The sequence below is a fragment of the Zonotrichia albicollis genome, chromosome 1, assembly GCF_047830755.1.
Source record: "Zonotrichia albicollis isolate bZonAlb1 chromosome 1, bZonAlb1.hap1, whole genome shotgun sequence".
Taxonomy (NCBI): Eukaryota; Metazoa; Chordata; class Aves; order Passeriformes; family Passerellidae; genus Zonotrichia; species Zonotrichia albicollis.
Genome location: NC_133819.1, coordinates 121,676,131 through 121,702,132, shown reverse-complemented (window position 1 = coordinate 121,702,132; position 26,002 = coordinate 121,676,131). Strand labels below are relative to the sequence as shown.

Genomic DNA, 26,002 nt, shown 5'->3' with positions numbered 1-26,002 from the left:
TAGTTAGGGGTGGACAAAAAGTACCTCTCTAAAGCTAGGTGCACATAAATTGTGTGTATTTGTGTATTTTACACTACAAAAAGTGTGAAATACACAAATGATAAGCCATGTGATTTGAAAAAAAAATACTTAAGTCTCAATACGGCACCAACACTGCAGATTAAAATTGATTGAAAACTATGAATATTATGGAGAGAATTAAGGCACTTGGGAATGATAGGAAACAAATCAAAGCAAGGCAGGATGGGGGCAGAAGCCAGATCTAAATCAGAAGCTTGTGATAGTAGAAATAAAAGAGAAAGCAAAGCAACCCAAGGAGAAAACTGTAGCTTTGCAATTAACGACACAGAAAATAAAAAGTCTATTTCTCTTGTATTTTTGTTTTTAAAAAAATTAATACATGTTTTGAGCTCTTGAGCTGATGATGAAACACTTGCCTTTCCTGTTCTGGCTCAGCAGGATATGAAACAGCAAAGTAGTATACTGGGTTAGTTTGTCAACTTCTATCCATAACTTCATGGGCTTATCTGCAGAGTTATCTGGACTAGTAGTGTAGATTTTTCTTTTTTATTGAGCAGCCCCACACTCACACCTAAACTTGACACATGTGGAAAATTTAGATATACTGAAAAGAAGTTTAATATTGTTTTGGGCAGGATGCTACTATAAGTAACTCCAGTCTTAGATAAAATCTTGTAAAGGCTGACCAAGGTCTTGATTAACCAGGAGTTAAAACACAGCAGTATAATTAAAACTAACCAATACAGTTTATTTGACAAGATCATATCTGATTTTTTGGGAGAGAGGAATGATAAGTAACTTTCATGTTACATGCTAAGATACAATATGTTCCAGAAAGAAAGCTCAGGGATACTTCAGGTGATGAAGTGAAGGTTGCTGTCCAGTCCCTCCTCCCCAGCAGTAGCTGCAAGGGCAGTACAGTGTTCCCTTATGAATTTTGAAAAGTAGTCTTTGTTTGTTATTTTGATCCAGAACTACCAAAAAAGCCCCCAGAAAACCAAAATAGAAACAGACTGGGGGTGAAGGAGTAGAAATCAGGACTTTCTTCTCCTCAAACAAACTCTGTAATTCTAGTTTAAAAAAAAAATAAACGTAGTATCACTTTTTGCTCATGTTTCTTCCAGTCATTCTGCTCAGTGAAATACCTACAGAGAGAGAGCAATAGATCACAACAGATCTGGATTGTTAATCTCTTCTCTGTAATGGGATCAGGTGTTTGCTCACTACACACAAATAGTGTGAGTGTCCTTCGAAGGGAACCCAAAAGGAAAGGTGTCAGATGCTATCATGTGAGTTCTCCAGCATGATCAACACCTGGCTTTTTGAAATAGTTTAATAGTTTTTTCAATTTCACTATGTCTTGAATTGGGGCTGTGTAATTTAAAAATTGCATTTGTATTCAAGCTCATGCTAGTTGTTCATGAATGAGCAGTTCAGCAACACATATGATGCCAAAAAAGCAGAGTTGCATTAGCAGTATATTTTTAATGTATTTCACATTTAATTGAGAAATTTTTCATCAAATGACTTTTTTTCTCCAAAATTAGTACTTCATTCTTTCACATTCAATTTGTTTAAATTATAGAATTGGCTCCCTTATGCCCCCATCCCAAAGTCTGATTGATTAGTATTTCAATAACATTTTGGCTGTAGTCTTTTATAGATATATAAAACATAGAAACCATATATTTTTTTATATGAGATATATAAATATGTAGAAATGTGCATATATAGAAAATAAAATTTAATGAACAAACAATTGTGGCCTCTAAAGCTGATAAAACGGGCAAAAGTTGGAGAAGGTGATATTTAAAACCAAACTGTTGGATATGCTGACAGATCTCAATATGAATATAAAATTTGATTTTCAGTTTCCATCTTCACCAGGTTTTTGTGGTAGTTGTGTGCCTACAGCTGAATTGGGCAAGGATTGCAGTCAAAAAAAATAATCTTCTGACCGAGGCAGCTGTAAAGAACAGAACTGTGTGCTGGGCTCTGCCACCAGCACCCCATGTGACGCTCGCATGTCGTTCAGCTTTTTTTGGAGGTCGGCACCGAGTATTCATCTTGATTGCATGTGCTCAGCTTCAGTCTGATTTGCAAAAATGCTGATGCTCAGTCTTCTCAAGGAGAAGCTGTACTTTGAGTCAGGAGATTACGTGGTTTGAATATTTAAATGAATGTATTTCCTAAGTACTGTGGAAAAGAAAGGCCTAAGTTTCCATAATAATCACCTCCCTTTAGATGCTGCCTGTTGCTCATGTTGAAAGCTGATCCTAAATGCTGATCCTGAACACAAATGATGCTGTAAGTGAAGCAGGTCAGCTTACTTGTGAACTTCATAGAAAGTTCCTTTATGAAAATAATACTGGACACTGAGCATTTCTGAGTGCTTCACCAAGTGGTGCGTGCAGTCATGCAATGGGCAATGGAAGTAAGGCAAAATATTGAATGCAGGAATACTGTGGTGGAGTGCAGAGGGCAGCACAGTTGGAATTTGTGTGGTTAGATGCATTATAATTCATCCATGTGAGGAAACTGATTTCCTCAGGCAAGCTCAGTTAGGTCCTAACTCAAGAGCTTGATTTTCTACTCCTGTGCTGTAGTTGTGGGGGGGTTTTTGGGGTGCCCTAGCATGGAAACAAAGTGAGCAAGATCAGAACCCTTATTGTCACGTGAAACCTGGTTTTGATGGGGTGAAGTGATTTTGTGAGGGGTTTTTTGGTGCTTTTTCCTCTTTCAGTTTTGTAACTTAACTCTGTTGAACATTGAGAAGGTTTATATGGGTGAAAAAGCAGCACTGCCTCTTCAATATCCCAAGGTAATAGCAGAAAGAAGTAGCCCTAGGATCACTTCCATTTGGTGTCTGCAGATGGTTTTAATGGCTTTGGTCTCCTGCAGATACTCAGCTGCACTCATGCCAAATTAACTATCTTGTAACTGGTTATAAATACCAAGGAATAAAATTTGAAGAAAGCTAATTTATGGTTGGAACTCCAAATCTTCTCTTGTAAATATTTCATGTCTTATTTCATTCCCCTTTCAGTTCATTGCCTTTAGCCTTTCATCAGCTCTTTGAGGTGAGGGAACCCAAAAAGCATTACCTTAGATCATAGGAGTCATTTAGGTTGAGAAAGACCTCAAAGAGGATTGACTCCAACCATTAACCCAAACACTGGTTAGAATGAAGGGATGTGTAGGGATATTGCAAATATAAGTAAGTGCACAACTTGCTGGTACTCAAATGTGTATGTAATAGAGAGGTTTATTCTGTCTGTGTGGATGATTAGTGGTACATGTGGTGTGAGTGCTCATGGTCTTTCTGGGGATTTGTTTTTCTTTTTTTTTTAGTATTTTTTAAAGTTGTGTACTTTGAGAGGAACTCTAGAAGCTCATTGAAAGAAATTCGTGTTTTGTAATGAAATGGACATTTAAAATGGCCAGTGTAGGAAAGATTCATGCAGCATCACAGGGTTTTTGGTTTAAAGCTGCTGTAGCTCTTCCTTCTCTCTCTAATAAACAACCACAAACTGCATTAGCTGCAGTAATTGTGCAAAACCAGAAGTAAGTTATCAGATCATCTCAAGTGTTTGGGGTGTATGTAGCAGAAAGGAAACTAGTCTGCAGCCGATGGTGCTTTGCCGTGTGAAGAGAAGCTTTGTTGTTCCAGAAATGCAGACGTACACACAGTGAATGAAAAGACATTGACTATCCAAATATTAAAATTAATAACCCCATAAGTATTACCCACTATCATCTGGGGTTGGCTGTTTCTGGTATTTTTCCTCTGTTGGTGGGGTCAGGGGAAGAGGGAGTGGGCTTGAGGGATTTTTTTGGGGGGGGAGTTTATTACTTGAGAAAAGGCTTAGCTGTCTGTGTTTTCCACTCTGAGATGTGGGGTGAGTGTACTTTCCTTGAAATAAAAATCAGTTTCTTGTAATTATATAAAAGTCCAAGCTTAGAAAACTAAGGAAATGTTAGGGAGTAAGCAGTTAAGTAATCTTGAAAGGTAATGTGCATGCCAGGAAAAGGTCCCATTCTTTCAGTGGCTGTTAATTACTGTTATATATGGAGATAAGGTAATGTAATTTTAATATTTAAATGTTACTGTTCCATTGTCAAATTCTGCAGTTTCATTGTCATGACATTTTGTTTGACAAATAATTTTGCTGAGAACTTCAGCAATGGATAATTAACCACAACTGTGGCAGAACTATGCAAATTTTTGCATGCATTATTGCTAGTGCCAGGTAAAAGTATCCCAAGTAAACAGAAGGGGACAGTTGATTTGAGGCTGATTGATAGATACTTCTCTCTGTGTACTGAAAGCATGTTTTCAAGCAGTTTTTTGCTTTGTACTTTTAGGTATTGTTACAGAATTTGATTCTAAACATATTAACAAGTACTGCTGGAAAAATCCTGGTTTTAGATTTCCAGCAGTCAAACAGAATCAATATTTCATATTTCATACTTCAAATATGCCATTAGATGTAATTGTTTTCTTGCTTGGTCTCAGCCTTTTCTCTTGATAATGCTTATTGCTTGTGACTATGGGCATCCTACTGCATCTCTGGAGATTATTTACATAGATCCAGATGTGTTTATGTCCATATTTTAAAAGAGAAGTAGATAAAGACTTTTTTGGCATTAGTGCAAATGCTTCTTGGGAAAACTGTGTGTCAAACCTCCTGACCTAATGTGTTGATCTGGGTGTTGTTAACTGAGCTCTGTACAGCCACATTCTCCTGTTGTGCACTTACTTCTATTTCCTTTCCTACTTCAGCTCTTCTAGCTCTGAGTGATTTTAGCACATCTCTGAGTAAGAGCTCAAACCCAAATTGCCACTTTTTAAGTGAGAGATTCTGGGCAAGTTTGGGAGGATTTTTCCCTCCCTCTTATATGTTTTAAAGACTGGTTTTGGAAAATCCACACTGCTTCATCTCAGCTAGAATATAGCCTTTTTTTTGGTCCAGGTCCACTGCCAACTTTAAAATTAAAATGAAAGCGAACATTTCTAGTAAGTTTAAATATTTTGTGGTTTTTTTAATGTTATATTTAAATATATTTGTAATGACTGTTTAGTTTTGCCTCCCCTTTTTTCCTATTCCAAGGAAGCTCATATGGTCAGGTATTTAAAAATAACTCTCTGAAAAAAACTCCTGGAGTCATGTTTACTCACATAAAGCCCCAGCTGAGATGGGCCTAATGTTAAGCCATGGAAAGTGCTGGGTTGTGCTGCTTCTGTCTCTCCAGGCCAGGCCTGCAGTGCTGTGTTGGTGATGCTCCATGCTTGTGCCCATCCTCTGGTTCATCATAAGTTTTCCTGTGACAGACACAGTTAGTTTGCTTTATTATCTTGTTTGTGACCCTGTAGCTTTGAAATACTTTGTGTTTCCAGCTGGTCAACAGCTCAGCAGCAACTGCCTTCCCTGTACCATCACCCATAGCCTTTCCTGCCAGATCCCTGACTGCTCCTTTTCTGAAAAAAAGAATTTTCTTAAGACTTCTAACACACATGGATTACATTGCTGACACATTTGATACTTAATTCAGGGCTTTAATGATGATGTTAGTATACTTTCTCATCTTCAGGGCAGTGGCTGCTAAAGTTCGTGCTAATTGCTGTGGAGCTGGGGTGAGTGGAAGCCCTTGCAGGAACCCTTGTAGGACAATATTTGGAGGTACTTAAGCAGGATTCTCTTTTGAGTTTAGTTATGTAGTTTAGTTATCTGTATTTTCATACAGATTTCCTTTGTTTTCCATGGATCTGTTCTGACTAATCCTTTGGCCTGTATTTCATTAAAAGTGTTGACTGCAGAATGATGGTTTTGGTAATAGATGAAACAAAACTTTTCCTTTTTTCCTTCGCGTGTGCATGTACAAAATAAAAAGTACAGGATGACCTTTTTTTATTTGGTAATTGAGAAAGTGCTTGACTTTGTTAGGAAAGCCATAGTATTAAGAATACTGGTCCCTAGTCTTTTTAAAATTACTGCCAGTATGGTGTATCAGTTCTCCCACTTATCCTCTTATTCAGTCCCCTTCCCATCCCCCACTGCTCCCTCCCTATTTTTAGAGGCATCACAAAGCTGTTCTGCTTCAAACGAGGAGCAAAGATGAGGTTAGAGTTTAATGTTTTGCAGCAGATTTCCAAAATGTTAAATGAGCCAGATTAGAGCATCCTATTCCTAAAACAGTTCTAAATTGTTTCCATGTTGTATTCATGAATGCTGTGTTTGTTTACTTCTAAAATTTTCACTCCTTACCCTAAAACCAGCAGATTATGGCAGAAGTTTGAATTGTGGCAAACCTGTGTGTGAGGAGCACAGATTCCCTTCCCTGTTTGAGAAATGGTGCTGTGTAACATTCCCTGTGCTCTTGTGAAAGCGAAACTGAAGTTCAGAGTCTCTGTGCTGCTGTGATCTGCAGGCTGCATACTGAAGAGAGGACTATTAGAGCAGGCTGTTTATGTGGTGTTGATAAAAATCACACATATTTTCCGGTGACCTAAAGACCCTGCAGATTTTATTTAACTTTGAAGAAAATCATGTGCATGTGTGCATCTTTATCTGTGTTGATAAATACATGTAGGTTGCATGGAAAGGTGTTGTTAAGACTACTAATGTTTACATACGTGTCAGATGCAAGATTACAAACTGGGTATGGAATGAGACACTAGGCTTCTAGCATATGTGAAGCATATTGCATGTTTCACAAGAATTCCTTGGTTTAATGGTAAAATGATTATTTACAGTACTTAATAATGTGGGAAACATTTGTGAGTTAGCTTGTAGTTCTTTTTACCTTAAAGAATGCAATAGATAAAAAAAATGCATTGCCGAAACAATGGGACAATTGAAGCAAATGCTGTCAGTGTAGACAGATACAGAGGAATCTTAGCACAGCCAAGAATATTTCACTTGAATAAAATTATTAATTAGTTATTTCAGTTTCACAGTGTGAGATTGTAAAGTGCGATGAGTGCTTTATTCATAGGCTTCTGCTGTAAAAAATGTAAGAATGTGATACTGGGTGTGTTTACTGATAATTGAAATTTAATATTTTTCCCTGGATATAACAGAGTGTGCACCTGATTTGATGTGAGAGGTAGTTTTTAACAGGGCAGCATGTTTTATTCAGTTTATCAAAGCCATCTAGCTATTCTTGTAGTTAAAAGCCAGTCAGTCGTTCCACCCTCCTACTTTTCTTCTGTCTTGAAAGCCCCATCCTCCTAAAAAAAAAGTTTGTTTTACTATCTCAGTTTGCCATCAGACCTCTCAGCTTTAGGCCTTGCCCTGTCTGTCCCCATGACAAATTCTGGATACTCTGCAATCACTAGTGAGGTGATGAAACTGTCACTTAAGCATAGGTGCATGCAGTAGGGCATGGAGCAGTGAGCTATTAAAATTTACATATTTATGCAGCTTGCTTATCCACCATTATAGGGGACCCCATTTTATGTCTTTATGCAAAGCTCATCTGGAAAAAAAAATGTAAAACTAATTTAATTTGGCAGTGCCATTAGGGTGGGCTTTTTTCCTTTCTGTGTTGAACTGTCAGTTCAGGTTTTGCTTCCTTTTATAAAGGGTTGCACTAACACTCGCTGGAAGACACGAAAGTTTCATCTTTTGTGAAGCTGATACTGAGAACAGGTCATAAAGAATTATGGAATCTACACATGGCTGAATGGATCTGGGCTTTTATAAAGCAGGTTTGACACCCAGCCAGTTTTGGTCTCTGCAGACCTAATAAATGAAAGAGATTTTTCCACTGCCCTGTCACAGAAAACAAAAACGCAGCTTATTGAATTGGCTGTTCACTGCCAGTTTAGGAAAAAAATTGTCATTTTCTTGCCCTGTATAATAAAAGCAGTACTAATTAGTAGAAAGCACCTAACCAATCTTACATGCTTTTCATCTAGTTTTTGAAGCTTTTAAAAATTCTTTTTTATACATATTGTGGTAAGAACTTCTGAGGATTTCAAATGTTGTTAAATTTCAGCAATCAAATTGCATATTTTCATCCACCTCTTAAGCAGACAGGAGTTGTTACAAGAGTCTCTTTCAGAGTTGCACTGTTGGTTTTCAAACTCCTTCTGACATCTATAAAGGCGAAACAGTCCTTTTCTTCTTTCTAAGATCAAAATAAACCTCTAATTGGTTTATAGAACCTTGGACTCAAGTTGATGGCACTTCTGTTTGTCTGGGATGCAGAAGGAAGACATGAGGGGAAGAGGGAGCCCCTTGCATCTGGTTAGCAGGCCCAGCTCTGGAATTGCCTGGAGATGAAAGAACCATTTGATGGTGGCCATTAACACCTTCCAGTGTAATATCCCAAACTGCCTCTGCCCATCCTCCTGGTGCAGCTCCCAGAGCTGGCTCTCTGCTAGACCTGTGCCATGCCCAGGAGGAAGAGAGATGGGAATGAGGATTTGAGGGGTATGGGAAGTGAGGTGAAAGAGGAACTAGAAGAAATGTGATGCAGGAAGCCCTGGTGTTACCAAAAGATGGTTTACAAAACCTTTTGCAGCCTGTTGATAGAAATGGGAATCTGTCCTGCTGTCATGCAAGAGGAGAAATAGAGTTAGGCATGCCAGCTGGCCACTTTTTAAAGAAAAAAAAAATCATTTGCATCTAAAGGTGGTTGGTTTGCATGCTCAGCTGCCCTGTGCATGTGCAGGGGTGTCAGCCACCAATGTGATGCAAGAGCTGGGAGGCTGCAGGGCCGTGGACAGGCGTGTGCACCAGCATTTCCACATGTCCCCTGCTGGAGTGGCTACTCAGAAAACTGGAAAATGCGGTTGTCTCATTTGCAGTCATTAAGGTAGCAGTAAAACTGGCCTGCCTGGTTAGAAACCAGTCAGGTAGCAGGCATGTTAATGGCCCTTAGCTTCCCCAAAAGGGGCTGAAGGGAGGAGTGGTGCTCATGCGACTGAAGGAGTGGATAAGGTGGGTCAATAGTCTGTGAAATAGAGGATGACAGAAAGGTGGCATGGGGGTGTTCAGGGTGCTCTGAATAGGTGCAGTGAGCGTGACTGATCCTTGCAGCAAAGTGTGAAGCTCTCTTTACCTCCTTTAATTTATGTGTAGTCAGAATTTCTTTGCACCCTACCTTGCACGGGAACATTACTTGGTGAAAGCTGGGGACTGCAGTTGCCCTGAGCTGTAGGTATAGCAGCTTTTTCACTTGATCCCACTTGCACTTAATGAACACTTGAAACGAATAAAATATTCTCTTTGTTGAGAGAGAGATGCAACTTAACTCCAATTGTGTTGAGCAGAAACAACAGCAGTTTTTTTATTTCTGGGGCTATCTGCAGAAAAATCCTGGAACCAAAGATGAGTCACCAAATTTAGTCATAACACTGGAACTGACTTGATTTTTAGAAGAATTAAGTAGCACTTTTGGGACAGCTTTTTTAGACATTAGAAATTAAATATATATGTTGTGTTTGTTTTATATTTTTATAGATAATGTTCAATTTTGTTTTATATTTTTATATAATGTTCAACTTTATATTTTTATATATAATGTAATCTATATAAATGTATATGCATAGTATTATTCTTAGTAAATTAAGTAGATTTCTCTCATTTGAAATGTGTATTTAAATGCTCTATGTTCTTTTGTGACTTGGGAACGCGTAGGATTAATATATAATAATTCTCTGTTTCTATGTTGTAACTGTCACTGGAGGTAAGTATTAAAACCATTTCACATTAAAACCAGATTGTGATAGAGAAGCTGTCTCCATGGGTTTCATAGTGACTTGGTGGTGACTTGGCTTAAAGGGGGAAAAAAACCTGTGCTTGGCAAGAAATAAAAAACAAAATCAAGCAGCGCAATTTGAACCAAAACACTGAAGTTAGTGTTGATTTTTCTTCCCTCTTTGCTGAAAAACTTACAAAAACTTATGTAACTGCTGCACTGTGGAGTTTGAAGTGCATCCACCACACTGGCTGAAGGTGAGAGAAGTGCCACTGAAACCATGAGTGGGGCAGGTTGATGTGCTGGGGGCTTTCTTCAGTTCTTGTACGGGGACCTGGGACAGGCCAGCTTTGTTGCTAAGTGCTTCCCTAAGTGCTAAGTTTTTGAGGATGTTTTCTCCTAACTAAATTTTCTTACCGGCTACTGCTCTCACTTTGTGAAATTCAGGCATTTATGATGCTGGTGTATGGTATAGTTTTGCCAGATTAATTACAGAGCAGTTATTGAGGCTACCAGCCATGCATTACAGCTTGGAAACTGCTGTTTGGAGTATTCAGAGATTCTTCAACCTCAGTTGGAAAGAGACAGGAGCTGACAACAGTCATCAGATTTCAGAGGGCTGGTATAGCTTAATCAAATGTACTTAGCTGGCAGTGAACATGCCTGATTCCTAGTCTTTGGGCTAGCAAGAGTTAATGTGTCTGTGCAAAGGGAGAAGTATCAACAAGTGACTGAGACAGCTTGGCATGGCAGGATAAACCGAGCAGCATAGGATGAATGCAGGGAACTATTTAATAGTGAACTGTTAGGTTGGCTCAGTACTCTGGTGTGACAGCACACTTTGAGCATTTCTTGCCAGAATAATGTGATGGTGTTTGGGGTGGTTTCCATGAGAGGAATGATTTGTGGGTTCCAAAGATACACCAAAAAGGAGATTATTAAGTTTTACAAATGTAGTCCAGACAGTAGAGGAGAAATCAGTGTATTAAATCAGAGCTGTCAAGCAGTGAGGCACCACACTCACATTTCACACACAGCATCTGTAAGAGAATATTCTCTGCTCCTTCTCATCATGGATTTGAAGCTTAGAACCTACAGTTTTTGGAGCTAAGCACACTATTGGCATAACAAGGTATTGTAAAAAAAGACATTTTATTCAAAGAATTTCACAAATTAGGCATAAACAGTATAATAGAGGTTAACAGAGTTTAGTGTTCATTATTTTTTAAGGAACCTATGCATAACATGGATTTTTATGTGTTTAGAAGCAATGATATTTCTCAGTTCTCCTATTTTTTATTCTCTGCTCTTTTTCTGTGGATAATTTTCTTGTGTCTCTGGCAAATGTAAAAATTATGTAATGTGGTTTTGAATTTCTGAAAATTACCTTGGTGCAAACTAAAGCAGAGCATTCTAATAGTTATAAAGCCCTGTAGCAGAAATGGGGGTTTGCTCACAAAAATAAAGGGTCACAGTGTGTTTCTGCTGCAAGCCAGAAATAAGAGGGAGATAACTTTGCAAGGTTTGCTTTGGTACAGTACCAAAGCCAAATGTGTGCCAAGAGTCATCTTCACTTTGAGATATATCCTAAGAGCCACCTCAGTGGCCAGAGAATACTACAGGTGTATATGCATTTATTCTAAGGGCTTTTTGTTAACTTTCTATGCAAGATATCCTTGTATCTGTGCTGGTACTTAATTTTGCTTTTATAACTCTGATTTACTATAAAATAAGTTAAATCACACCTAAGTATATGACTTCCAGTATTCACAAATCTGAGACTCAGGTGCATTGTTTTGAAAACAACAGACTATAAGTAGATTTATTTTAGTAAACAGCATATGGATTACATACTGCTATATACCTCTTTACTGTTTGCTCTGTAGCTGTTTTGGCACTGTTGTTCACAGACTAAGGAAAACAAATTCTCTTGTAGAGTACATGAAGTGAGGTGAGCTAAAATGGTGGTCTCAGAGAAGTGCTCATGACATAACCAAGCTTTAGTCAGGCAGAATAGTGCTTGAGGTGGTGGAAATTGCTGCAGATCCCAAGAGAAAGCCTGATGTCAACAGGCTTTGTGACATGTTGCCTCTTTGCATCTGGTGCTTCCCTCAATATTTTCCCTTCCCCGTTCCTCTAAACCGCAGCATTTCTGGCTTGGTGCTGAAAGACAGCACCAGCCAGCCCCAGAAAAAAGAAAATGGAGCCCACTGGAGCCACATGGAGGCCAAGTCACATCCATGGGAGCCACAGTAGCCGCTGGAGCTGTGGTTGGAGCCCAAGATGCAGCCAGAACCACTGAGCATCCCAGTCCCACGCCCACTTTTGAAGAATATTTGACTGAGACTGAATTACCTTGAGCTTGTAATGGTGGGTTAACAGTGGAGGGCTGGTGTTGTGGGTGCTCATTGTGCTTGACTTGGTTTCTGAGTGTGCTAGTTCAAAACTCAGGGGGAAAATTAAAGCCACTCAAGCTGCCCCCTTTCCTCCCCTCCCTTCTGGTAGTGGAGGAAACACTAGGAGAGATTATACAATGGAATCACAATTTACTGGAAAATTGCAATAACCACAGCAATGTTAATAAAGGAATGTAATAAAGTGAGTGTTTTACTCACAAAAGAGGATTTACCACTGGACAAACCAAAATACTTCCTCAAGACAGAACCCAGTGTGGTTTCCCAGCCAAAGGCAGGATGGCAACTGGCCCCATGCTGAGCCATGTGGTGGATGGGAAAACAAAGGCAGCATGGCAGGGATGCTTCTGGCCGTACTTTCCTCCCAGCTGGAAAACAGTGGAAAACTGTGTCACACACTGGTGGGGTGTGACATAGCCTTGAAACAGCTCAGGGGACCCTTCCTCTTGGCCTGACTGTGGGCGTGGGACTGGGATGCTCAGTGGTTCTGGCTGCATCTTGGGCTCCAACCACAGCTCCAGCGGCTACTGTGGCTCCCATGGATGTGACTTGGCCTCCATGTGGCTCCAGTGGGCTCCATTTTCTTTTTTCTGGGGCTGGCTGGTGCTGTCTTTCAGCACCAAGCCAGAAATGCTGCGGTTTAGAGGAACGGGGAAGGGACTGCTGGTGGCAGAGAAGGGACAAGAGCTGGCCCTGGGAGCTGCACACGCCCTCCCTGCGGTCTGCTTCCAGCCTCAGCTTCCTCCTGCTGGAACCTTGTCTCCACCATGACGTGGTGATATGGAATTAAACAGTGCTGGAAACTCCACCCTTTTTTCCTCTAACCAGAGCACCAAGGCAAGGGCTTTGTTTCATATGACAGTGAGGCGCAAAACTAAGGGATGCAATGCCACAGCAGCTGGAAGCTGTAGGTGCTGTTGTCAGTATTCATAACTAACTTTTTTTTTTTTTAATAATATGCCCCAAGTCAGTAAAATCAGTGGAATACAGGTAGAAGTTCATTATTCCATTTTAATCTACTTTTCAGTGTGAAGGCAAGCTGTGAGCAGCTGTGTGCTGTTTATTGTGGAGCAGTAACCTTAATGTTGGGAATCTGTTAATTTGCATAAGAACCATAATGTTTTATACTGAACTCATTGGGTCATGTTATTTGAACAGATTGAAACGAAAGAATAAACTACACTGTACATGTTGAGCAATGCATGAAGTAGTTTTTGTGTTGGTGCTAGTATATAGGATTTTATAGTTATGTAGGATTATAGAATTCTTTGAGAAACTTCTTGAGATTGAAAAGGAATCATCATGATTTGGGGATTTCTGATGATTGAAAGTTTTAGTATTGTAGGAAGTTATTTTCCTCATGATGATTTAAAGACCAGCTTCCCTAACAGAATTTATGACAGAATTTGTTTTATTCATATACAGCAGAATCCCTCACCAAATAATGCCAGTGTTGTTGATCATAGCAAGCACACTTGTTTGCATTGTAGTGTGCTTTTGTGATAATTGTATTAGCAATAAAAATAGCTGTTGAAAGTTTTCAGGGAATAATTTGCATTTCAAAAATGCTGGAAACTACTTAAAAGATAGAATAAATAGGAACAATTAATTTATGGACTTGGATGTCTTTGCTGTTAAAGAAGATATTTGATATACTTCAGCCAGCTGTCTTAAGTCCTTGTAGGAATCCACTGTTCTAAAGAAGCTTTGTCTTCCAATGTTTAGTTCACTGCACTGAGCCTCACCTTTTTCCTGACATATTTAACCAAGTGTTTATACATTCACAAATCTTATATAAATATGTGCAATCCTAGAGCCTTTTCAAGCATATCCATTATCAGTGTTTTATGATTTGTTTTACATTAAAGCTTTCCTACTTGAAGTAGTGTTTTAGTCCATAAATATTGATTTTGATGACAAAATAATTAGGTTAGTTTATGTTAAACAAACACATAGCTTTTTGGAGGTCTGCTGGGTTTCAGAAGTGTTTTTAGAAACACAGTATAGTGGTCTGTAGGAACAAAATCCATTGCAGTTGCTTAGAGTTGAGAGACAACTAGCAGTGACTGATACTTCTAATCACTTGGGCAATGCTGTATGAATTCAGATACTTTCCTTTTTCTTCACTGAAAAAAGTCCTTTGCTGACAGCAAATGTGTTACACTCTGCCAAATGAAATAGTGCATGAAATTCTGCTCTTGTTTTTTAAGCAAGAAGTTTTGTGTAGTTTCCATGATTGTACATTGAAGTACTGAAGTTTCATTCAACCTAATTATATTTTTCATCTGAACTGTAACTAGTGATCAGATAATTATTCTGGCTTTAAAAAAAGTACATATACCTAATATGGATGCTTGATAGCCAGTTTCATTGCTAAATTGAATTTAAAATATGATAAAATTATTTATTAGCAATTTTGGAAAGTGGTAGTGAGCTTTCAGTGCTCATTTTGTTTTAAATATTGAGGTTGAAGCTTCTCAGTTTATTTTCATAAGAATTAACATAATTGTCCGAGGAGTGTGCATGTGGGTCCCATACTTCTTTTGCCATAGTTGTTAAGAATTAGGTGCATCAAATGTCTCTAGACTAAATATGATCTCACAGGAATGGCTAATCAAGCCTTAGAATTAATTATTTCTTGTTATTCTTAAAAATAAATGTCATATTGCATTTAATCCATGTCATAATTAGCATCTGTCTGTGAGCATGTGAATGTTTTTTTTTTCCTGGTCTCCTTTTCTGGACCTTATTTGTACAGAATATTTACAAGAGCCATCGGGAAATTGCTGCCCTGTTGTTTGCTCTTATGAGCTCAATATAAAAATCTGTAAGTTGGACTTTGCTCTAAAAGAATGTTATCTGTTTTGAGAGGTTTTCCTTTTTGTTTTATATGTATTCTTTCCTTTGTGTATTGACAGCATGCTGCATTTGTTTTTCATGCTGAGATAAATAACTAAATAGCTAAATAGAAAAAAGGAAAAGAAGAAGCTTCCCAATATTTCATTTAAGAAGGCTATTTTCACTCCAGGCAGGGGCAGGTGATCACAAGTAGTAGCACTTTGTGAAGTTATTCTTCCCTTTTGTAACTTATACAGGGCTGCTCCTGATTTACTGCAAATGTAAAGTAAAATGGTTTTGCTTAAACTATCTCTATTAGCTGTGTGGGACTTTAATCAGGACTGAAGCTAACCCATTTTACTTCAGGTCTTCCTGGCCTGGAAGTACTTTTTGAGCAGCTGTAGCTTTTCAGGCAGTCATTGGTACCTCCAGGATGAAAACATCTGAAGAAATGCTGGCTGTGCCGTGCACTGATGATGCTGTTTGCTCTATTGCTGTAGGCATGCAACAAAAAAACAAAACAAAACTGGTGGTGAAGGCAAAGGCAGCTTGCACGGCATGGGGTTCACCCCAGCACTGTCCACCCACAGCTGCTGCTCCTCAGCTTCACCACTCAGGTGGTAAGATTTGCACAGTTCTTGTTGGAGTGAGCTGAATGAGTTAAGCTGAAAATTCTTGAGCTGAATGAGTTAAGCTGAAAAGAGAGTGCCAGAAATTGCAGTAAGGAAGGCTGCCTGGTACTTCCCAGTATAGGATGTTCCTTGGAGTTTTTTATAACTTTACTTTGTTAGCCTTTGGGGCTAGGCAGTTGCTGCCAGCCTAATTTTTTTTTTTTTTGCTGCCAAAATAATTTTTCTCTCTGTGAGCATGTGTGGAAAAAGTTGTTTCTCATTGTAGATTTTTAAAAATCTCACAAACAAATTAAACAACAACCAGAAAAACCCTAGTCTTTTTTTGGAAATGCTCCATGTCCCTCCCTTTGAAACAGAAACTAGGAGTTGGAGTGTGGGAAGCGCTGGTGAAGGGCACTGGGGAAGAAGAGCCGATTGCGAGTCACGGCTTTGCCTTTGTCAGCACCGCAAAATTCTCAGATCGAAACAAACTTTAACTTTTTAAAGAAATGACAGCTCTCACACAGTGTCATTGGCATGTGAGAGCTGTGTGACCTGGAAGAGGAGAGGGAAGCTGGGTTTGTACCCTGGTGCCTGAGAGCCAGAAGCAAACCCATGGGACACTGACATGCGTGGTCAGTGGTCCTGGTGCAGTCCTGGCCCCAAAATGCTGTAGACTGTGAACAGAGGAGGCAGATGTGGTGGGAGAGTGAGAGTTAATATTGAGGAAATGAAGGGAGAAGGGAGAGTGTGGCACTGCTAGCCAAGCCTGGAAGTGACGGAGCTGGGAGAGATGAAAATCCTTGGGGAGCAGGGTAAGGAGAGACTTGGCAGGGGTGCTGAAGATAGGAATGAAGAAGGACCAGGGCTTCAATCAGCATGGGCCAGAGGATATGGCTTGAGGAAAGCAGGCAGAGAAGTTTGTTTTGGAAGGTCCAGAGATCTTGAATATTAAGTAAACACTCTTTGATTTCATTAGAAGGTCTTTGAGGATGTTTTCAGTCATCACCTATGGCTAATTTCCATCAGAGAATGATTTCACATTTGCAACCAGTTTGATATTACTTTCCCACAAAAGCTGCATGGTTCATCTGAAGATTTCAAACCAACTGCTGTTTTTTTTTGTAGGTGCTGGTGTAACAATGTCTGATGTCTCAGTTTCTTATTTCTTGAAGTGGTGAATACAAACATTTTTCCAGTGTGGCAGTGTCCAAATCAAGGATTGTAAAAACTGAACTTATCTTTGCAAATCTCTTTTTTTGGCCCCTTGTGAGGAAGCCCCTCAATTTAATGGTATTAAGTCACATGCTAATGTGCTGGGGTTTTTTCCCTGCAGGACTCCTGCTCGGTTCCATGCACAGGATGGACTTGCTCTGGGAATGAATCTGGTTGATGCATTGGAGAAGGCTGTTCTCTGGAGTACCCCGCCTCACTTCCAGCAGAAGTCAGGACGTGTGTGGTGGATAAGGCAGGGGATTGCAGAAGGCAGGAGCCATTCTGGTGCTCTGTGCAGCTGCATGCTGCCCTGGCGAGTGGGACTCCCTTCCTGGCTGTGCTGCAGACTTCCTAGGTGATGCTAGGTAAGCTGCTCCATCCTGGCTCTTCTTATGTCTTTGCTGACTGTGTCTTGTGGACGACTTGAGATCTTGGGATCTTGCTTGGAAAAGTACTGACCACTGGTGGCTGGGGGTGAGGCAGTGGGGGCTGAGGTTTGGAGGTGCTATATAAAGCACAACGTAATGCCAAGTGCTGTGAAAAAATCAGGTCTGAGTTATGCCAAACTGGAGACAAAGTTGTCTTCAGAACTGGAGAATCATTTTGACCTTAAAGCTGTCAGTGCTTTAGTTAGGAAGCTGGGAATAACACTGTTATTCTAGGCTAGGAGTAACAGGGTAAGGGTAGGACTAACCATTATGTTGATGGAGCACTCAGCTGCACCATTGAATTCACAAAGAAATCACTTGTTCTGTCTTCCAAAAAAAAGTTTGAGTAGTGTGCAGTAAATCAGGTATAGGACCATACTCCAAATGCCAAGAGTTAAACAGATTATTGTTTTGATTAGTGGTAATTTTGTACGTTTTTGAGCAGCGCAGAGGTGCTGTGGACATGGTATGACATGACTGCAACGTGTACCATGCCACAAAAGCAAACAAAGGCAAAGTTTAGGTTTTCGGAGACTTAGCTTCTGATATTTCCTCCTATGAGTGCTTGCATCCAAATTAATTTCAGTGTAGACATTTTGTATCGTGCAAGATGATTTGGGTACAAGAAGCACAGCATTTTTTGAGGCTGTCAACTGAGATAATATATGTACATAAAATTAAAATGACATGTAAATTCATCATTCATTGCAGGCACATGACTCTTGTGCCTGGTTATTGTATCAGATACTAAGTAGTGCTTGTAATGCCCACTATCAAAATGGCTTGGAGTCAGAATTTCATCTGCATTTCCTCAGTCATGGGGTTTGTATTTTCCCAGTGTGATGTCCATAGCTAGCTACAATGCTGTTGTAATCAGTAGATAACAGAGAGTTTTTTGGCCAAGGCATGATTAAGCTAAATATTGTTTCAACTTAGCTAACCTGAATGCAAGAAAACCATTAAATCAGGTTTTATGAATTAACCAAGAGTGTGTTTTCAATGCCTAGAAACATAGTGAGTGTGTTTGCCAGATAAGCTATTTCTCTCTATTGCAGGGAAGAGAGAGAGTAAAAAACTATGAAGGTTTTATAATGGGTGAATATTATATTAAATACACAGAGTAAGAATGTACGTTCCCCTTCCAGCCTGTTCACAGGGGATCTACTGCATACAGCTCTGTGAAAGGCTGCACTAATGCTTTAGGTGTTGAGCAATATTTCTAAGTGCTGCTTTCTAAGAAAACATGAGGTATTTTTGTTTGACTACTGCTGTGCAGCGTGCACGTCTTTCTTTAAATCTTTGAAAATAAACAGAAAAAGACAGTGGGGGTGGCAGGGAAACAATCTGTATTTTATGAGCAGAAGTTAAAAATGAAATTATTTCCTTTATCTAGAGTATTGAGAGTTATGTTGCAATTAGACTGATGCAATAGCAGCCATTACGAAAGGATCTCAGTGCTGGAGGAAAGCACGGGGCTGGAACAGCAGGGGTGTTGTGGGCCTGCAGGGCAGCACACTGGCACAGCCACACCACGGAGATTATCAGCTCGTGTGGGACAGGAACGCCAAGGAAAATACAAAATCTGCCATTCCTGCATGTCCCACAAAACGGGAGGGGGGGAGACAAGGAGGGTGATTTGTTTTTATCAATGTGCCTACTTTATTTCAGTGTCACGTCTAATCCGGTGTGGAAAATGTTTTCTGTTCTGTCAAAGAAAGAAGGAATGGAAATGGCAGCTAATTATGAGCTAATATACTTCAAATGCTGCTAATAAGAGTGGAATTTTACTCAGCTCACTCTGTTTCTACAATAGAAAAGTAAAATTTCTCTTGAGTCAGCTGAAACATCTGTTGAACAAATTGGTTCAATTTCATGAGTCTGTTGCTAATTCTGAAAAGTAGATGGTGTTTTATAAGATCAGTAGAGTCAGGGGGTTAGTGCCCATATTCTTTACTTTTTTTGCTATTATTAAAGTCGGTCATGTCAAAATGTCTTGTTTTTATGAATATAGTAATAATGTGGTTAATGTTTCTAGTATTTCAAGCTTTACCTTTGGTTTAATGAGTTTTCTTCACTGTTTTTAATCAATATTACTAATAGTCTTTAAAGTTGTAAACTTCCAGCTTTGTATCAAGTTCTTGGTAGTAAAGCAGTTGAGCAGGTCTTAAAAAAAATCCTCTTCCAGTGCCTTTCTCTTTCTGTTTCTATTTCTAATTTCCATTTTTGCCTAGTCTGTTTTACTTACAAAGTTTAAATATTAATAGAGTTTTAGTTGCTCCTATTGCTGTTTCCTCATTTGGACTGATTCTTTGTAGATTTCCAGATGTGGGAAAAATATTGTAGATGACAAAGCAGTTTATGGCTTCACATGCTAGATGCCTAAGAATGTCTTAGAGTCAACAAGCTGACATATGAATAATAAGAAAAGAAAAAAGGGAGACATTAAAAATAGTTTTTCCAAGATTTTGTTCCCATGTGTCACAAATGTTTTAATTTTATGTCATATACATACATGAATCTTAAAGTTCTCAGGTATGTATCTTAACGCTGTCATCACTGAAAGAAAATCACAAATGTAATGCAGATGGAGTTCAATTCTGTGTGCTTTACTGTTAAATGCTGTAAAACCAATGCAAGTTCTTCCTATGTACTACTTCCTATGTACTATGTATTACAGCCATAACTGGTTGTAATTCTTTGACATATTTGAAGGGGAAAGCTGGACTTTGAATTTAGACAGTGAATATATACTTTCTGTGTGCTACATATATTACATGCAAAATACAAGATTGGCATTAACCATGTGCATTCAGGGTAGTTGTAAGCTATGATATTTTCAGCTTTGTGGTCAGGGTGTCTATTTAGAGCAGCTTAGTGTATGAAAGTTGATAGTACTTTCTAATGTTACTTAAAAAGTAAAGGAAATGATCTGTTGATTACAGCTGGTTTTAAAGCTGTAATATTTCTTAATTATGTAGTAGTTTGTTTGTCTTCTTTAACTTAGAAGATAATGGAAGAACAAATAGGAGGACAGCAGTGTGGGATATCATTGCTTTTGAGGGATTGCTGTGCTGAGGAGGAATGGAGATGTACAGACAAGTTTACTGAATGTGCATGTGAGTGCTGCCGGTGCAAAAAGCTGCTCCACTGCCGATAAGATGTTGCAAACTCCCCATGTGTTGGTTTTGTCCTTGGTGCAGCTCACTGAGGCTGCGGATGACGTTCATGAAATGAAGTGAGGGGAAAGTTTTGTGGCTGAAATCCTGTGCCAAGTCTTTTTGAAGTTGTTAGCAGCAGCTGTGCTGTAGCTAAAGAAAGGCTTTCTTTGCCTCCATCATAACATCTGCATGGTCTTTAACAGCAGAATTGTTCCACTATGATGTGTCATTTAGCTAATCTGGGTTGCCTTCATTAAGTCCTTTTTTTCTTCTCCTTATTAGAAATGCTCACATTACTTCGGGAAATAAGTTTTTGAAGATCTGGACTTGAGCGTTTCTGTGTAGAAACAGTAGGCTTCAGTCAGAAAAAAATCAGAAGATGAGTGGAGACTTTGTAGCTCAGTGAGTCTCTTCAGTCTGGGCAGCTCTAGATGGACGTCATGAATTGGATTTTTATGTGTCCTCTCTTGTTTGTAGGTTAGGGGCTGAATATGTGGCCAGTTTTTGTGGAGATGCCGCAAATGTGACATCATGGCAGCTAGCATTGTTCTGACAGCTTCCAGAAGTGTGGTTTGCAGCCTCTGTGCTGAGGTATTGCCCCCTCTCCTTTGTGCCAGTGCCACTGCAGCCACAGCTCTGGGCTGAGCTGGCTCAGGGAGCCAAACCAGAGGACAGCTCGATGCAGTTTTGGTTGAGTCACTTGGCTGGCTCTTGACCTCTTTGAACTTCCTAACATCAGAGTTGGACAAATGTCTCTGCTGAGGATGGCCTGGAAAAGAAGGATGGCAGGACCCGCCTCTTGAAGTTGTGAATTGCTTTCAAAACCATGTCTTGGTTGAGAAGGCAACGCGGGAAGTGTTTTTTTAAAAATGCCTGCTTGTCTGTATATTGTATTTACTTTCAAAGTAGAGAGAAATCAATCAGGTAAAATTTTAGCTTTAGTGTTTCTTCAAGTTGAAGGTTTTTGCACAAGGGCTTTTAAACTGAACTTTTATTTAGTCTTCTTGCAACATGAGACTAAGAGTTCTGTAATTGTTCACTCTGTTAGCAATGTGAAGCTGGTGAGTTCTTAAGCCTAAAGGATGGGATCTAATGGACTGAAATATGAGGTTGTGGTCTTGGAGAGCAAAACAAAGATGGTAGAAATGCTTCTGTCCCTTCTGTCTTTTGATGATTTTGGCTATCTTGACTATAAATGTCTTGGATTTAGAGGGATACCTGACTTTCAAATAGTACGTTCCGAACTAAATTTGGAGGAATGCACTGTAAATTAAATGGGGGGGTGTGTGGTTTTTTTGGTAAGAATTGCCACATTTTATCATCAGGAATTACTGGACATCTGTTTGCTTTCTGGTCGAACAGTAGGATCAGTCTTCCTTCTGTAATCTTGTAGGAAAATGACTGTACTGGAAAAGCAAGAGTGCTGATATACGTAATTGTACTCATTGCAGAAGTTTGGTTTGTGAGTTCCAGTTCACATAAATTAGCAAAATGAGAGAAAAGGACAGGAGACGTGCTCCTGCCTATTAGAATTTTTAAGTAATATTTGCAAAATTATCTTCTAGTCAAATTGTGATTTTCTTCAATTTATGCTAGTATGGCTGTGGTTACTCCCCATACTCACTGTCTGTAAAACTGAACACATACTAGCCACAATGAAGAATGAACACTACACTGTACAAAATAATAAAGTTTTCACTATTGCTGCTATTACAAATTACTTGAAATACTGCATATTGAATGGAAAAGGTTAGGTCTGCCTGCATGTGTAGTTCAGAGTGCAGCCTGCCTGCTGGGGGAGTGTAATGCACCTGCCTCCTCATCTGAGTGACCATGACCACGTCACCAGGGACTGAGCATGCCCTGGTGGTAGCTGGGCATTTCAGTCTGACATGTGAAAAACATGTGTTTCCTAATGCCTAAAGAGCGCAGCCAGGTCCTAGGAATAGATATGCTTGGCAGCAGTAGTCCAAAATATGTATTTTATTTACACATTTTAAAATAATTAGCAAAATAAGATCATAAAGTCAGTAAAACGGAGCACATTTAATACATTCTGGTTCCAGTGACGTTACTGTGAGGTAAGGGCAAGCAGACCACGACTTGTTTCAAAAACAGGAAGCGCCTACATTTATATAAATTGCGTAGTTTCAGCTGTCATAAATGTGGTTTCAATGCAGTTGCAGGAGTAAAGCCCAAAGTAGTTATAACCAGCTTACTTCCTCTTCCAGTCAAAGTGCAAATAGCCATATAATTAACAATCTGTGGCTCATTTCTGTAGCTGGGTTAAGTATTCTGTTTCGCCTGTTCAGTCACTGTATAAACACAGAGGGAACTTGACTTGGTTAAGAACATTTTGAAACACAAATATCCCCAGTCATAAGCAGATCTGCAGATTCACAGAAGAGGGTCTTCAGTTGCCCCTCGAGCTTGGCAGCAGCAATGAGACCTGTGAGTGTGGCTGGATCTCTGCCAGGCTCCTTGGAGAAGGGCGAGTCTTGCCAAGTTGGCGTCTTGCCATGGTAAACTGCATGGGGCAGCAAAACCTGCTGCAGAGCTGGTAGACAGTTTTTCTCTTTAGGGACTTCCCTTCTTACATTCCATTACAAATTGGCTTTATTCAAAGTCTTTTATCATTAATTTTTTGAGGACTGATTGCTCAGCTTTTTTGGACAGCTTTTTTCTGAGTTAATTCAGCCATCCTGCCTTTGACTCTACTCATGCACTTAGTGTGACAGAAAGCATGAGTACAAAAGGATAAGTAAGAGTTCCTCTTCTGTTCCCGTGCACTCTCGGGTTGGTTTAAATATGCTTTAGGCTGCTTGGAGAGCCTTTGAAGAGAGCCCCAACTTTTCATCCAGACAAGGCCTGTACACTCTCTGTCTCTGCTGATATAATGCACTTGAACAGCAAATACCTACTGAATATTCCCCATGAACTCTACTTGCTGGAGAGGACCATTGAGGAGCCTTTCCAGGGAAAGTTTGCTCACCCAGGAGCTTTTCTGTAGGGAAGCACTGCAGAAAATGAAGCTGCAACACTGGCTGCATACGGTGATTGAGTGTGCCTTTTCTTCATGTGATAGGTAGCATTGCATTTTGTAAACCCCTGTGAGAAACCTTTAGGCAGAGCTCAACAGTGATTCCTCTGTCCTAAACATAATACAGAACATTCCCCTTCCCTTTCCTAGCTTTCCTTTTCAACTACCAGATAAATAGTAAAATATCATTAATTCATAGTGACCAGCTTTTGTCTTTAGGCCTTAAAAGGACTATTTCATCCTGTTCCAGTGTTATCATTTCTTCAGGAAAAGCTGGCAGACTCATTTTGTTGTAGCTGGAACAACCAGAAAAGCTACATCAGTGACCAGCACCTTGACTCACGTTTGAATGGAGTTTGGAAAGGCAGTCTTAGCAGCCCGTACATAGCAAACAAGTTATGTACAACAGTGATTGCAAAGGGAACAGAAGTCAGGACAGAGTTCTGCTTTGAGCTCTAAAGTTTTTTAGCTATGATGGACAGCCAAGGGAAACATCAAAGAGAGAGCTCCTTTGAGTCTTGTAAAAAGTCCATGGTGGTTACATATATTGAAATGTTTCTTTCATTGTAATTAAAATTTGGAAACTTTTAGGACACAACAGATTTATAATATTTTTTTGTAATTTTGTAAAGGATTTCTTTTTATTCTTATAGAATAGTCCAGTGTTTTTAAGGCAAGAGCATTCAGCTGCCGCTCTGAAGAGTATGGTTGCACAGCTTCTGCTGCTGTGTCTGCTTACTCTGTGTCCGTAGGTAATAATTTATCATAGCATCAATATAACATTACCTTTAGTCATTCAGAAAAGCCTTATCTTAGGTGCTTGCCAGAGTTACTCATGTGTTTCTTTGCTTAGCGTGACATGGCCATATTTTCCCTCATGGCTTAGTTCCTGGCCGGGCACAGGCGATGAAATGTGCTCGCATTGCGCTGTGCTTTATCACTGACTGCAGCGATTGGGCCGAGCTGCCTTGTAAAAGACAGTAGGGCCAGTCAGCTTGTTGCAATGAATGGATTGCTCTTATTCCTGGTGGAGGATCGTCCAAACAGTGCTCTCTGGGCCAAGACCAGCCTACAGGAAATTTCCATCTGCTCTGCTTCTTACCAAAGGAGATGGAGAGCAGCTTCGCTGCAGCAAATGCTGCCCAGCAAGTGGACTGCACTGGAGGCTTGCCACAATCCACTTTAGAGGGCTGCCTCTGAGGGAGTGGAGGAGCCTCCCTTCTCTTGTGGTCTGGCTTTATTTCCATGATAATCTCTTGATAATATTTCTAGGATGGCTCCTTGCAGCATGTGCGGGCTGGCCAGGCTGGTGACTACCCCAAGGACTAGGAAGTGAAGTCTGTGAGAATTAGCTGGTGGGAGGTTCTGCAGCCAACCACTGAAACAGAATTGCCAACTCCTTGTAATAGATGACCTCTTTTAATAGAAAACCACATCCTTTAAAACACTTCATTGAAAATGCCCTTATCAACTCCAAGCTCCTCTGCCATACAAAAAGCACCTTATTTGCATATGAAGTAATTCAGATTCAAACTTCTAATTGCCATTTGAGAAGTCAAATAATAATATTTGAATGGATTCTGATATTATAGTTTTATATTGCCTTTTAGGAGAATTGCAAGATTAATTTGAGACTGTAACTATTAAACCCAAAAAGAATATGGGAAGATGGAAAGCCCTGTATATATATATGAAATAATAATAATATTAATAAAATTGTATGTGTACTCATCATTGTCATGCAGTGGTAGTCTATAAAATTTTTATTATCCTGAGATAATATGCGTATCCATTACATGAGAGCACTGAGTACCTTTTCAATCTGTGCATATTATCCAAAGCAAATGCTTCTAACAATTGTCTCCACACTTGGTTGTATGTTTTTATCATCATAAGCTTAAATACTAAATTAAGATTTAGATTTTTATATGATTTATAATTTTTTAAATTTTTCCTTTTTTTAGATTCATTGTTATAAGAATTTTCACACCCAGGAAATCATTAGGCTCTTGTAATAATGAAAATGGTTCAGGTGAAAATGAAACAGTAGAAAAATCATACACAAATTGGGTGATATCTTTAAGAACTTAGTTTACTATGATACAGTCAGCTGATGGTAGAAGTAACTTGTTACTTTTTTGTATGTGTATTTATAGAAATAATCTGGATTGCTTCATTCTAGTACAGTCAAATGGAAATACATGTGGTTGTAAGGAGTTACTGCAATTGGCCTGGTCTCTAATTGTATAGCAGAATTGTTGCTCTTAAATAAAAGAAAGAAAAAATTCTGCATCACAGATCCCTCATGTCATTGCTCTGTGAACCTACATAAAATCCTGGTACTTGCAAATTCCCCTGAGCCTCATCAGGTTCCTGAAAAGTTTCTGGCTCTGGCATGGATGATCTCTTTGCTGGGGACAGATTGTTTCTCCTTATCAGGAATGGGGCCCATATGAGTGAACTAACCATATTACCAAGACCGGTGTTAAATTCTCCAAATTGCTCCAGTAATATAAAGAGTAATATAAATTCATGCTCAGCTGCAAACTTTCTAAAATCACTTTTTGCA

At 39.4% G+C, this 26,002-nt stretch overlaps 1 protein-coding gene across 5 annotated transcripts in view; it reads left to right on the top strand.

Moving 5' to 3' along the window:
- Positions 1 to 26,002, top strand: part of NCOA2 (nuclear receptor coactivator 2) — a 189,412-nt gene that overhangs the window by 52,560 nt on the left and 110,850 nt on the right. For all 5 annotated transcript variants that reach the window (XM_074552288.1, XM_074552309.1, XM_074552281.1 and 2 more), the window contains one exon: positions 16,929 to 17,172. The gene's annotated coding sequence lies outside the window, so the exon portion shown is untranslated. The remainder of the gene's footprint in view (positions 1 to 16,928; positions 17,173 to 26,002) is intronic.